At 36.0% G+C, this 13,522-nt stretch overlaps 1 protein-coding gene across 1 annotated transcript in view; it reads right to left on the bottom strand.

Annotated features, from left to right (window-relative positions):
- The window catches only part of toc (toucan), an 89,236-nt gene that overhangs the window by 4,770 nt on the left and 70,944 nt on the right, over positions 1 to 13,522 (bottom strand). The gene's annotated exons all lie outside the window — the stretch shown is intronic.

Below are 13,522 nucleotides of genomic sequence, written 5' to 3'. Positions count from 1 at the left end.
TAGGAATCACTTGTAGCTCTACTATCAAATGTGTATCGGTTAATGACGATACAGTAAATGTGTCTATTGTAATTGAATAAAAGACTAACGACCGCTTTCACCACCTTTGGATAAGTATCGGTTAACAAAAGAATCTGACAAGAATGGGGATTTTCTGATACTTCATTATTCTATCAGATTGTTAATCTAAATATAAGTGAATAGAGCTTTGAATGTTATATCAAGTATTACCAAAAAGCTAATAGTTTTACTAGACTCGATCAATGTTAAATAGCTCATGATAGAGCTACAGTCCGAGTTCCTATTGCAACTATCGTTAATGAAAATCAACACGCTTCCTATTTACTTAACATTTACTCAACGACTCGTTCTCACGCAGTCAAAGACACAATGTCACTTGACCGTATAAAGGGAAACAATTTAGTAATCAGAGATACTATTTGCATTGCTAGTCTTACACATACTTACATAATACGTACGCGAGTGTACTTCCTATAGAGAATAGTAATATATTACCATTTTATATTCACTTATGCATTTGCAGATATACAGGGTGTGGCGTAAATAATGGATAATCCTTTACCAGCGGATGGGCGATCATACGACTGATCTAAAAATTAAAATTTTTCTCTGGCATAAGTATGATAGTTTTTGAAATTTCGGCCATTTTGTGTGTTTTTCAAGAAAGCGATTTACGCTCGTACTTTTTGATGCTCTGATCATAAATTTAGGCTTTTTTTAAATCCTTTTTTGCAAATAAATCCCGAATAGATGTGCTATTAGATTGAGACGCCACGCCCTGTATAAGAGTGTGCATGTTTAGCGAGAATGAAAATTATTAAACAAATGTGTTTCAAAATGCATGACTAAGTAGGCCGCTCGAGATTCATCAAGTGAACAACAAAGACTTTATCATTAACATCTTTATTACAGGATTCTTGTAAAATGCAGTAACGAGAATATTACATAAAATGTACTTTCTAAATTTCGTCAGCGAAATACGATGAGCCCTTAGCACTAACTATTATGAAGTGAAATCGCCGGTGTACACGTACCGGCCATACCGACATACACATATTTGATATGAATATTTCAAACAGTGTAGTATTGTTATGGCACGATCCGCGCGTTAAATTGATATACCTTTATTATAACTATCACTGGTTATTTGTATTGTTATGTTGTGTTCGTTTTATTTCATAATATCTGAGCTTAACTTTATCGATTTTGTCTAAAGCGAAGTACCGAGCTGTATTCCGGATTCAGTGTCGCGCGCGAGTCCAATAATGTCAATGAAATAATCCGTGAAACCGTTTTCCTGCCAATGGAATATGAGCAATAGATTCCTTTTCCTTTTGATAGAAATAGATTGGAGTCGGATATTGTGTTACAACAAACAGTTTTTAAAGATATCTATTTACTGTCGCTACGAGGAAAAATGTAGACCCAAAAAAAAACTGAAAAAATGTTGTATGTATCTTCTAAAAATCAAATCGTGACTGCGGGTAGTATTCATAGTACCTATGCACCTAGTCAAGATAACGAACCTCATTTATTAAAGTGGGTTAAATAGGTTAAGCGCTACTGGGGGACATCCCTGTGTTAACTAGGTAACTGTCAAGGATAATAAGATACGTCTTCATGCAAACATTCAACTATTGGTATTTGATTCCTTTTCTTACTGCCAAATTTGTCATATAAGGTAGTTGAAGAGACAGATTTCATGTAACGGTGCCACAAACACATTAAAAAAGAGAAGTAAATCGCCGAATAACTGGTCATTCTGGGCTAAAAATAATTTCTGATCAGATCGATGTAAAAAGTGATCTGTTTATGTATCGTAACTGTTCCCACGCGGTCCATTGCGGACTCTCGGTGTTCACGCGTCATTAGCGCTGCAGCTACGGGCAGCGCCCATTTCCGCCACGTGCTCCCCTCAAACTGTTTAAATTTTTGCCGCTATATTTATTGACTGTTTTTTTCTCCAGCGAATGAACTACTTGGTACTCTTTTTAACGCAGTATTGGCAAAGGCATGTTAAGTTAACCGCGATACTCCGTTCGCCTACAATCTATGTTACAAAATAACCAATATCTTGATGCTATGAAGTGTAGGTACTAAAGTAACACTCATATGGTGTGACTATAAAAAAATACTGTCAAATAACTTCAGAAATAAACCTTTTATGGAACATTTTATCAATAGCTATAAATTGTAAAGACAAAGCGTCGAGTCGAATGGAGAAATGTCGAATAGTTCGTAGTTAACCGATGATATATAGTCATTGTACTCATAAAGCATAATTATTGCGGATGATGTCTCAATAGTAATTTTGTGAATGGCCGGTTAGAGAGGGTCAAGTCAGAGCGCGTGGGCATCAATTGGGAACGTTGAAACGTCAAATTAACATGCACTAGGGCTGTCATAACATTCAAAATACAATTAAAATACGAGTGCATTGTTCGAATGTTAATCACACTCATTCAAATTGAAACCAAGGGTGAGAACTTCATGAAATATAAAAGAGAAACGATTTATTATTTCATCGATTCGATTCGACTTCGACTATATTTTGTTAAAAACTAAATTATGACATTGAACATTTAGCAATTTGGTTAACGCACGCTTGTTTCACTGTACACGATTCTTTTTAGTGTTAACTCTATTTTTGTGTTGTATAAGTTCAAAGTGTGCCTCCTGCACAAAAAGAACAAAAGATTGCAGCAGATACGTCGGGAATGTAGAGCATTTCAAATGATGACACAAAACTGACTTTAACGTGAAATCTTCTTATCTTTGTTTACAAACACTAGTCAGTATTTTTCACAATCCTAGCGCGACGACCCTAACTGTTTTCCTCAAGTTATAGCCGACTAAAGCCCTATGACAACATGCGTATTATATTCTAACAACAAGTACATATGTACGTTACATGGTTAAAATTGCTTAAAAAATATAATCAACTTAGTCCAATATATCAGTTTATCGCCTTCAGTAAATTAGTGATATCAAACTCAACGGCAGAAATCTCTATAACAGCAACACGGTGATGCAGTAATAAATTAAGCTCACAGGTACTAGTCAATTGTGTCAGGCGTTATTAAACTTTAATAACAATAAACAACATCTGTGCCGTGAACCATATGGAAAATAGACCACAGCTCGTCACTCTTAACTTGGTAATTTAAAATCGCATAGAGACAAACCACAAAGACAGTCATTACTATGATGGATTCAGTCGATTGACTGTTTTGTATCAGTATTCTACTTACAGAGTAGGCTAACGGGTCTCCAGGCGGCCGTGCCGTGAATATTCTATCGCTTTAGTAGACAAGTACATAGAGTACTATCAAATTTAATATAAGTTCCGGTGTTGTACGTTTTCCTGTACTATGTCAACAATGATTGAACGCTACTACCGATCGTATTTATAAATAATCTCGTAACGATACGTGCAGCAGGTAATACTGATTGAATTTGCATGTAACTGTTATAGGCTTGTTACTGAAGAACTGTACAATGTAAGATGTTGCCGAAACCGCGTCGATATCAACAAAGTTAGCTGAATAAACAAACTTCTTACTTTTATATAAACCACTCGAAGACTCTGCAGCTACAGTAAACAGTGCTGTTTTTTAATGCATTGGCAGTGAATCGACATAAATTTTCTAAACCTGCCATTAAACTGTATTATATTTTACTTTGTTTGTAAATTATAGCAAAAAATACTATTATCTTCAAGATTACTCTAAAAGACGACAACACAATAACAATATTTTACAGGCATTGTTATTTACAAAACCCCGCGAAAGCATTTATTTGATAACATCTTAATATACCAATTCGAATTATATTCAGATACTTTATGGACAATAAATATAAAAGCAAAGTGCAGTTAGTTTAGTGAAGCGACCTCATAAAGACGATTTTTATTCAAGATCAATAATATGCGTTGCGTAAACAAATTCAAAAGGATATAAATGTTTATTCGGCCTAAATTTTATGTAACCGAAGTTCCTCATCAAAGAGTTTTAAGTAAATATAGCATTATTTGAATTACGTATTGACGGATAAAGTAACATTCACTTCCTGTTCGAAGAAAAAGTAATAAGAAATGCTCTTTCTTCGATTGATCAATTAGTTCTGAAGGAAACGCCGAGACGGTAGTTCAGACGTAAGAAAACATACATACACGGCGACATTTTTTATCATTAATGAATATTTTCGTATATAGATAACCTTATTATTTCGTCTAGCGAACGAAGGTTTAGAATACACCTGTGAAATGTTTAATTTTTTGCAGAAATCAGGTCGATCACATAACAGACGACTTGAGACTACATTTTTATTAGATAAGCGTGTGTAGTTATGAATAATATCTCATGAGCATCAATGGAAGATAACGACGTTATCGTTATAACATATTATATCACACGTTATGCGTAGACAACATACAACTGAAGACATTTATCATGGCCTCATCAAACGGTTGTTGCTCATTTCGTGTGTTCCGGATAGCAACAAATCTGGCCGCAATAGTTCATTTACACTGTTATTTCTAACGTACCCGCTCTAATAATACTATAATCCATTCGTTTGCGTCTAGCGTGTAGTGGTAGTGAGAGAATCACAAATCTAATTTTAGTTGTGTTTGTATGTATGTCAGGGGGCCGCGACGCGTCGCCCGCCCGCCCTAGAAGGGTCATCTGCCCAGCGATACCACCGCAATATACCTATACCTACATTGCGCAAAAGAAGTGATATCTGACCAAACCATCGGTTCATCGATACCCGCGGTTCCTTTAACTAAGCTGCAGTCTATACAAAAACGACATTGGACGGTATGCTGAAACCAAAACGACACGATGCACAATATGATTTTCTATTGCGTCTGGAATGTTACCACTCGAAAGAAATTTCTCAATTTTCATGATTTAAATGTTTGATCTAGATTCTAAATCATAGCCACACCATCAAGTAGGCCAAATGGGTAATATAAAAAAACAACTATGGTACGGGAGCTTTATTACAGAATCGTTTCCATGAAATCATACCGTGCGACTCCCATTGTAAAGCTGGAGAGATTAGATCTTAGTGAAATCACAGCCTGTTTGATCTTATCATATCACTCTTCATGCGAACACTCATAAAAAACTGTACATAACTGCGGAAAGGTGTTCTAAGTAAAATGTTCAATCATTGTTATGTCTCATATGAAAATCAGTGCTGACAATCTATTATCACGACCCGAACCTCTGATCGATAACGTATTATGTGTATAATGTGCACTGAATTCGTTTTTACCACACAATAGGATTGCAACTGAAGACACAATGGAGCCGTGTTTCGTGTGTTTAACAGGGTCCTACATATCCATTATAAACAAACAATGTAGATAACAGGTCGCTTGATCAAAATCTGTGATGTTTTTGACTAAATGGTGTCAGTAGTGACTTCAGAAATTGGCACAAACTTATTTATTGATGTTTCCTGGAAGTCATAATGTGAGTTACTTCAATAAAATTAGTGATAAAGGCTACTGTAATGCCCTAGCCTCTCAGAACCACTTTACACACGATTAATTTAATCTTAATTTACAAACGTTGTTTCGATGTGCAGTATAAGATTTTTATGTTTAATGAATATGTAAGGCTTTTGTAACGACATTTTATTTGATATTTAACACGTGCATATAATCAACAAGCTAGAAGTATGTAAATAAAATCGATAAACATCTTCAAATTTGTAAACAAAGACGCAGGTATGCGTTTTATTTCAATTTCAGCAGATGTTCTTGATGTCTTAACACAGCAAAGTCACTTAATTTCAAAGAAATAATCATTTGTCTCGGTTACTTACTCCATATTTGTAAGCTGATGTTAAAATTAATTGAAATTAACGAGGTTTTTAAACGAGGAGGTCGTTTAGATTTAGACGATGGGCTGCCGACCTTTTCTGTGACACTTATTGTTGTGATCTTAATAATTGTCTTATGAGTAAGACAAAAAAAAAGTCCTTATGAGTTTCAAGAAGCTAATCTTTAATATCATTTGTCCCAAAACTTAAAGCTTCTACTTACTTCGTGACTCACAATCTCGATAGTACAAAATTGCCCCTTACTTAGTAATTTTAATTCTGCTACGTACTTATGCTAACCGCAAAAAGAACAGGTGTCACACCGGTGCGTCATTTAGGTCCAAGAAAGTTGACCTAAAGTGACACAATCGCAGCAAACTGGAGTTAAGGCCAAATCCGGCTCTCATAGATTGCCAACATGTCCTGTGTAACGGACTTCCACCGATAAAGCCTTAATTGATATTTCACACGCATTGCGTACACACGTGACATTTACGAATTTGAATTACTCTACGTTCGGGTTAATTTCAATGTTAGCCGCTTGCTAAACGTTAAAGATATTTACAGTATTTTTTTCGTTGTTTATAGAGCCTCAACGGTTCTTTATTACGTAATCACGAGTCGCATAAAAATTAAACCTGTGCAACTATTATATCTAAAGTTCCCTGCCTGAAGGAATACCTACACAAAGCACTTAACGGCGCCGAGACCAAATATCCCTCTCGTTAGCGTAAGAAAGCAATAACATTAAAGATTTATAGGCAGTAATAGTGAGTGATATTGCGCTTTATACCGGCGAACTGTCACTTGATGAGCGAACACCATGGTGACCCCATTTCTTTGGGCGACTTCTCGAACGTGCGAGAAGATAAGCAGACGATGTTTACACTAGATATTTTTGTACAGATTAGCACAGATCACTTATGTAACTAGTTGTTTTTCATGTCGGATAAAAGAACGAGCCAAACGTGAAAAACTTTTGTGAAAAACAATTTCCGAGTTCCAATTTATGTCTTTGAAAACGCTATTTTGCAATCTAAGTAGTATAACTCTAAATGCCTGGATGTTAAAGATCTACAATTAAGTTTTATTCACATAGAGTAAGGTCGCAGAACTGAGCGAATACTCTCGAATGCTCTAGCTTGAAGGGTTTAAGGTAAAATTAACCCTATGCGAATGGTGCTAAGATCAGTTTCGAATAAGCTTGAACTTCAACGTTCAATATGGATAAAATTATAGAGTACGGAGCGGAAAAATATCATGATTTAAAATATCGACTCATTGAACCTTACGCCGTTATTAACATTCACTGAATAACTTCTTTTGAGGCGTTTCAAGCGTCAAACCCTTTTCAATGTTCACGGTCAAAGAGACCACTAATGGGCTCAATATGCAAATAATGGTTTGGCAAACAGACAGGCTCACGATACGTAAATCTGTCATTGTGGACTAACAATGTTCTTGTGAAGCTCTGCGGCGAACATAAAGGCGCATGCACTGCCACCTTTGTTCAATTCAACGAAATTGAAAAGGACACACACAGAGGAAGTGCATATTTAAGGACACCGTAATAATTTCCTTATTGTATTTCGCAATCTGGGTCACGATTATATGACCGATAATTTAATATTTGCATTAAATTATTCAAATTAATTGATTGGAAAACATTTCATGGCGCTTAAAGCTTACATAACCTGTTATAGGCTTTAAATGTCACCAAATGACTATTTAAAAAGCGGTACCGTTTGCTACCTTCCGCCGAAATGGCTAAATTGGGGAAATCTTAAAATATATTGTTGGACAACAATATATTTTAAGATAATTTACGTTATATTGATCAAATCATATGATATTTAGTCATTGCAATGAATTTGAGCGGCGGCCCTCTATTAAATTTGTCATGTGTCAAGTTATATTTACATCTGGCGGGTGATGACAGACCAGACTTGTCACCGAACAGCCCTCCCTTTCGCCAACTTAATATAATCGTACTTAAACATGAAATAAACTTAGTCTCAGTTTAGTAGTTTGTTTTACGACAATGCGGCGTGAACATCCTGTGTGTGCTCCCACTAATTAACTTTTAATAGGCATAATTTCTACACGAGTACTTTACTAATAGAAGTTAGGGTCATCACTCACTTGTATTAATGTTGAGTCACTGCGAAAGCTGACTGACTACCTTGTTTCAATAATTAAGAACGTCATTGTAGACAGTCTCTAATTCGTATATTATAACGTTACACTATTATCTTTTCACCACGTGTGAAAATTTGAATATTGCAGTGTCTGCATAACATGAGCGTTATCACAAAATTTTCGTAATTTCCGTTGCATGCACAACAATAAAATGTTACTGTAATAACAAAACAATGGCCTCAATGAAAAGACAATCGTATCTTCGTACGTGCGCCGACACAAAGAGATAATTAGATACAGTTTTGACGTAATTATTTTCAAACGATTTGGCGAATTTAGTTAATTAACATTTTGTTATAGTGTATTGAGTTATTGACCGCGTATTCTGGATATGTACAGTGTGTATTGCAGGTGTAACGAGAGAAAGTCTCACAAGAGCCATTGATGTCTCAGACAAGACAACCCATAAAACTTTATTGCACATATTGAACCTATCTTATGAGTTTTATATTATCTACGTCGTTATATCATAAGACGTTTATATCAAACAACGAAATTACTTTATTTGAACGTACTCAAAATAAAACAAAAACAGAAAGTCATGAAACAATTTGTAAACAAGACCATCCGCCAGTGAGCATTGACAAACACATTCAACCTAGCGTACCAACTCATTGAACATTTCAAAAGAATAAATTACAAACTTTTCATTCAGTTCCATTATTATCTAGAAGTGTGTTTGTTATTTCGAACCGAACCTTCTTTCAACTTTTAGTGAAATCCTATTCAAGTTTTTACCAAAAAGCTTATAACATTTTAAATATTAGAATAAACAGCGGTCGCCCAAACTAATAAATATAGAGACGGAACAGTTGGACGTAATCCTATCGTTATAAGGTCAGTACACTGTACAAAATACATTGCATTATACCGACCTCCAAACCTGTGACGAGCACCAGGTACCTATTGTGTACGACTTGGCAAATGTCCAACATTAATGTGAAAACGTACAGTGAAAACCCGCCAAATTGTCTTTATCTAATGAACGGCCTCCTAATACAAAGGAGACACCGTGTCTGTCAATTTTCGCAATCACCAAATGGTCAATTCGTTGTGTCCCTGGATTTCACATTCGCAATTTGAGCGAATGGATTACGTTCTAGGAACACGTTGGTCAACAACCATAGTTAATAAATTACATTGTAGACACCAAGAGTGCATATTAAACTTGTTTACTGCTTGAAGACACTTATTATGTATGTATCTATATTTAGTGGAAAATACGAAACTCTTTCGGCAAATATTACATTTTAACATTTTTACCTTATCAAGGTTTTGTTTGCTTTTAAGTTTATTTCTGCTGTGTTTATCTAAGACTTAAAAACTGCATAAATATGTATGACGTGCAATGCACTGTACAAGTAAAATGAATGAAGTAAAAACAATTCATTAACAAAATTGAGATTAGTTGCCACATCATTAGGTATCAATGAAGGTGCATCCGCAATTTAACGAATCGTGTCTTCACATTCGGTAAACAATGGCCGATAGTAGCATGCAATGCGGTAAAAAAAGTATTCATGGAAAATTGTAACCTTGGTGAGGGCAAGGTCAAACGGAAACTTTCAAGTTTAAGCCCTACGGTTGTTAAGCGCTTCGATTCCCGCCGCCAAGGTCGCCAGACAACAACCTTTTAAATGGGCAAGATGAGTTTTTATGTCTAGCTATTCTCATATCAACAATTTAATTGCTTAATGCACGTATTCAAGCACGACATATTTTATCACTACTGTTTTTACATTATTTTATAAATTTATTGTGCATTATATTTTCATATTGCAGTAAAATGGAAAGCCATGTGCAAAAAACGAACATTATGTTTGATGCACAATGTCTTTACGTACGTATGCACACACTTACCAACCTACATTTCTAAATGCCATTGCATTTAAACACGCAACGTTATGAGAGAGTTTTATAAGCCGTTACAAACAAAACGGGAAGCTCCTTTGAAAGGATAAATTAATGCCTTAATCCCCCTATTAAGCCGCCGTGACTGATGTCGACACTAATTTGACAAAATCTTAAGAGTAGATTATAGTACTAACCTCGTCCGTCCACAAACATTTGCGAAGTTGCACTTAAACTAACTCATAATGTATGGTAAACTTAATTCACTGCACTTGAACAACACTTCACCGGTACGTACACCCATCCTGTAGTGCAAATATTGGCCCAAACATTCGCTACGGCACGAACAACGTAAATAGACGTAACAAGGGACGTTCCGAACGTGCGTTCCCAGTCACGCTATGTGTTGTACTGACGTTTCGCGTCCGTTGCTGTATTCGAACGGTCTTCTTCATTAACTCCGATCAAGCAGTAGAAAACACGACGATGCGGAAATAGTATTTCTTATTAAGTGAGAAAATGATGCAAAAATCTAGTAGTGACAGGAATATAATTTATATCACTAACTGCAAGATCTTAAGAAAACAGAGGTGCAATTTTTGCAAAATACAGTAGGCTGTATTATTATTTGCATTGACACCGCGTGCACACATATATGAGCGAAACTTTTCCTTTTGAACTGACAGTTCAATGCACCTGTCGGCGAGGAAAGTCGAGGAACGAGATAGGCCTTACATTGACATACACACACCAACATTAACTTGTCATTTTATTATAACTGCTTTTTTCTTGCAATTCATTCTGAGAATGTTTACTTTTTAAATGTTAAGCTTATGAGCTTATCAGATTTATGCAATCTTTTTATTTTTTATTGCAACTGGGTTGTGTTACTTTGACCGTAATTATATTCAATGCAGTAGCACAGTGCACAGCATAATAATAATATTTATAGTCAAGTACCTACTCCTGAATAATATTGCTAAATAAAAGCACAAATTTCAAACCGCAATAACGTAGGGACTACTGCTACAAAGGTGCTAAGCGACGTTTTTTGCTAATAGCATCTGACCACATCATATGCATGCATATTGACAAAGGTATTAATTATGATTTTCATCAAGAGAGGCCTGATGTACATCTCACTGGTTTAACATTACTGACCATAAAGCCAGGTAATGTTCAAGTCACTTATAATTTAAAGCCCAAACACAAAAAATGAAATAGCCGTCGGTAAGTAGTAGCGTCATGGTCAATCTACGATTTAGAGCAGACTCATCCGACTTTCTCAAGAAGCTCTATTGTCTGACGATGAAGCGCACTAGAAGAACAATCAGTTTATTCTGCTTGCGCTTGTACATCTCGGTTATCGCGTGTCACTAATAACAGATCGTTAAAGCGAACGACAATTAACACATACTACTCTAGGCCTCGACAATCGCAGCGGAAACTATTTGTGACGTGTAGTGAATACTTTGGCTAGTGCATCCGTTAGTTCCGTATATGCACACATAGTCACATTATACTTTTGATAAACGACTATCAACTTTAAAGTAATATATTTAAGAATGACAAATAAAACGGTAGTATGCTAGCGGTACGATTGCAATCCAGTGAACGCTATCAAGGTTTTAATGGTGGAGTCTTATGTAGAGTAATGCATTAAAGGCACGAGTACTTGTTGTTGTTTATTATGACATACAGTAATGCAAGAGATGCTTTATATTCACTGATGGTTCCTACGTGGAATCACTTGATTCAGAGGTAGGGAAATCGGAAAATTTTGCATCACATTACGTAAACACATTTTCCCTAACGTTGACTATTGCAGGAAAATCGACAAGTTACAGTGAATATGTTGATATATTACGCAGATTTCTTTAAATCAGCGTCTATGGTAATTTCATACATAAAGTTTCATCAATGAGCGAAAAAGGTAATAGAAAAAACGTTGCTTATTTAGTAAGTCCCTAAGTAAAACTGTACAAATGGTCGAGTCTCGGTCCGCCGCCCTCGTCTACTCGTACCATGCATATGCATGGCTTGAAAAACCGACTTTCTTTACACTTAGAATGTATATTAGAATTTCGCAGATGCAATCTCTTTATATAAACGCACCCATGCGTGTAACGTGCGGTGTATTGAATAGTTTCATTATCACGTGAAATGTGTACCTCTATTATTGTGAACGCAATACGCGTCAACGCACTGCACTCATCATGCGCACACAATTTGAAAGAGAAAAGTGTTGGTTGCACTCACATTTTATGCAAATGTCTCTGTTGCTTGCCAGTAGCTTGAGTTCTTTCATATAACTTTTGAAAAAAATATTAAAAATTGTTTGAAATAAATATTAATTTTTGTGTGAATCAGAATAATACAGGGTGTAAAAGACAGCCTACCGAAAACGAAAAAAAAATGATTCTAGACACGATTCTGGTGCTTATGGCGCTGAAAATTTTCATCGGTTTTTTCTTGATTTTTCCGAATTTTTATGCGTTTTTTTTTAATTTTTTTGGTATTATTTCGTTAATACTACACAATGCAACATGAATATGAAAAAAAATCCGCCATATTACTGTTTTTCACAAAAAACAGCAATGGATTAAAACAACGTATAAATTCGCTATCAGCTGTTCGGCCAACGACACCGCGCCGGTCGACGTCACGCCGCGTACCTACGCGCGCCACACAGACACGATTACACACACAGCCGTCAGCCTCACACTCACTAGTATGCAGCGTTACTTAGTATTTGTTCTATGTTAAAAATGAAAATTACATAATTATCCCGCTCTCCAATAAAAAAAACATTCATAAGATTTAAAATGTGTGATATCTTATTATTACACGTACAAATACATACAGAACGACAAAAAATCCTATTGATATTCTTTAGCGCTATAAAAATCTCTAATAAACAATTTAACATGTATTGTCGCTTTGTTCCATTTGTTCTTGCAAAATTCTATTCGATATTTACACGCTCATTCATACTTCATACAAGCGCGGTGCGACTCGAAAAGTAGATGGCCGTACTGACGCGTGACGCCGCGACCGCGCGTGGATGTTACATAGATGGGATACGGCAAAATGGATGCTAAGCAATTCTCCGGGGATTATGAATTATGATAAGTTAGTTTCTCTGATAAGAATATTAATGGATATTGATTGTTATCATTGTAATGTACCTACATTTTTATGGTTTAATTAAATAAACGTTTCGTGTTTATTTTATTTACTTTAATCTGATTTTATGTTATTAAATATCAAAGTAGGTATTTTAAACTTACATCAATAATGTTTTTAATTTTATTCGGTATTTGAATAAAACTACAATGCAACGAGTAACAACTGTGACAAGTAAAAATAGTACCTAATGCCACATCAATATTTTATTCAATCTAATCTCTCGCTGGGATCCTAACTCGTCGCTCGTCACCAAATCGGCGGCGCGCGCTCGGACGGCGCGGAGGGAGCGGGTGGCGCGGGCGAGGGGCGGCGCGAGTGAGCGGAGAGGCGCCCGCGCCGGCGGCTCTCTTTGATAGTTCGAGCAATTCGCTCGCGGAAGACGGAAGCTCTTCACCGGTGTCGTTCGTTATGTCCTATTCGTCGTGTC

Source organism: Anticarsia gemmatalis, chromosome 9, assembly GCF_050436995.1.
Source record: "Anticarsia gemmatalis isolate Benzon Research Colony breed Stoneville strain chromosome 9, ilAntGemm2 primary, whole genome shotgun sequence".
Taxonomy (NCBI): domain Eukaryota; kingdom Metazoa; phylum Arthropoda; class Insecta; order Lepidoptera; family Erebidae; genus Anticarsia; species Anticarsia gemmatalis.
This window is presented reverse-complemented; position numbering and strand designations above follow the sequence as displayed.